General features: G+C 48.8%; 1 protein-coding gene across 4 annotated transcripts in view; it reads left to right on the top strand.

Annotated features, from left to right (window-relative positions):
- Positions 1-2159, top strand: part of Pde8b (phosphodiesterase 8B) — a 211788-nt gene that overhangs the window by 143762 nt on the left and 65867 nt on the right. The window lies entirely within an intron of this gene.

The following is a 2159-nucleotide window of genomic DNA, read 5'->3' as shown; positions in this document are numbered from 1 at the left end:
ACCCCAGCAGCACCCCACAACAACAGCACCCCACCCCAGCAGCACCCACACACAAACAGCACTCCCAAACCAATAGCACCCCCACCCCAGTAGTACCCCACCCCAACAGTGACCCACCCCAGCAGCACCCCCGCCCACTCCCCGGTGAACCCCCACCCAACCATTACTGTTCCATCTGAGACACATGATGCAATCTGGTTTTTGAACCCGCTCCGGGATGGGCATATCTTCTACCTTACAATGCCACTTCTAGAACTTGTTCTGAGCGCTTTGTTTACCAAGTTTCCAGAAATATTTAGGCTTTCCCCCCCCCCTCTCTTACATAATTGCTGTTAGCACGTTTTCACACACTTCTTGGGGGAAAATAGGTTTACTCATCATCATGACATGCCAAAAATGAGTAGAAAAGCTGAGAACTCTGGCGAGAACGCTCTTCTAGTTCATCGTTTTTCTTTGAGGAAAATAGAGAAGGGAAAGTGCTTGAGTTTTCACTGAAGACTGTAGCATGAGGGTGCAGATGCCAAATCCATTGCAGAAAAAGGATCGTAGCCTTGGTAAGGGCTGAGGGGTGGCTAACAGCAGGCCATGGCTTAGCTTGGTTTTGAACTGCAAAGAAGATTGACCTTGCTCTAGTTACAGTGACACCCTGAAATGAGAAGCTGGTTAGTTTAGTTAGTTTATTTAGAAGCTGCTGGGTTTAGTCTCTGGAACGTTCTGCACTTAAAGTGTAAGTGCTGCCTGAAAGAAAGAAGTCGTTTGTAAGTGCTACAGTCATTGGAACCCTTGCTAGGGGTAGAATTTGTTGTGGTCAATTAATGGCTGTCATTAGCTTCAGGGGACTAAGATCTTAATTAGGACCCAGAGCCTGTTGGACTTGGCTCTCCTATGGCATTTGGCACAAATTCTGCCACCAAGGAACAGACAGTCCGGCAGCTCTGACAAGAAGGTGTGGGATTTCCCAGGACAGGCTGGCACACAGCCAGTGAGAACACTGTGGGATGCTCTGGCACAGGAGGGAGCCATGGCTTCAGGGGCCCCGATCGGAGCCTCGTGCTGAAACGCTGCACCCTGAGCCTTGTCACTTGATGCCTTCCTTGGGCTTTGGTCCAAAGAAGGTGAAGCTCTGTCTCCATAGGTGCCATGAACCTGCCATCCTGGCAGCAGATTCTGGAGAGAATGAGTGGAAACTGAGGGAGGTCAGCCTCTTTCTCCACTTACCTCCAGAGATATGAATAGGATCATCCAGCCTCAGACGTGACAGCAGGGAGCCACCCCACCCCACTTCCCAAGAGCTCATCCCAAGGCTGGCTTATTCCATGGGTCCTAAAATACCTTCTGTCCCTTTCATATGTCAAAAAAGTATACGAGTCCTTGGCTATGAGTGGTTTGCTATGACTTGTTATGATTTTTCTGTTTTTTTAAATTTTATTTTCAAATTCGTCTTACAGAGAGAGACACATTAAGTGAGTGCCTCTGTCTTTCCCAGCCACTTTAGGAAATAGAATATTATTACATTAGAATCTTTGTAATAGCTCTCCTGGTATGTCATTCATAGAAGACAGAGCTTCCTCATACTGAGGAAAAGTAGGTAGGGAGAAACAATTTCTCTGTAGGGCAAGATCCGGTATGTGCAAAGCTGCAGTCAAACTGGGCCTTCTGTTCTGTTTTCTAATGACATTTCCACACAGTCCGTCCTCTATTTGTCTACCCTGATTTCCAGGGCTGTATCTTCTGGCTGACTCAGGGACTGGCCCTCTTTAGTTTCTTGATGGTGACAGTTCAGTTCTGAGATGCTCAAGACATTCTGACCCCTACCCCACCTTTTTACCCATGGCCCAGCTCCAGGTTCATTTTAGAAAACTGTCTCAGGAAATGGATGACAGCATCGGTTTCTTTTCCTCCCTTCTGGATTTCTGTCTGTGCCGATGCTCCCTTCCCACTCAGTTGTACAATCCTGTAGACTGTAATGTCGGTGTCTGTCACCTTGAGCCTTGGGCCCAGCTAAGGCCTTAGAGTGGGCGCTGAGCATCCACAGCAGCCTCACGGCAAGCAGCACACCCGACATGTCTTTACAGGGGAACACTCTCCTACATCTGCTCCAGCCTCGAGGGGCAGCCCAGAGCACTTCCAGCCAGAGCACTTCCAGCCAGAGCACTTCC

The sequence above is a fragment of the Psammomys obesus genome, unplaced genomic scaffold (genome assembly GCF_907164565.1).
Source record: "Psammomys obesus unplaced genomic scaffold, mPsaObe1.curated_primary_1811, whole genome shotgun sequence".
Lineage (NCBI taxonomy): Eukaryota > Metazoa > Chordata > Mammalia > Rodentia > Muridae > Psammomys > Psammomys obesus.
Note: the sequence above shows the minus strand (reverse complement) of the source record. Positions and strands in the feature narration are given on the sequence as shown.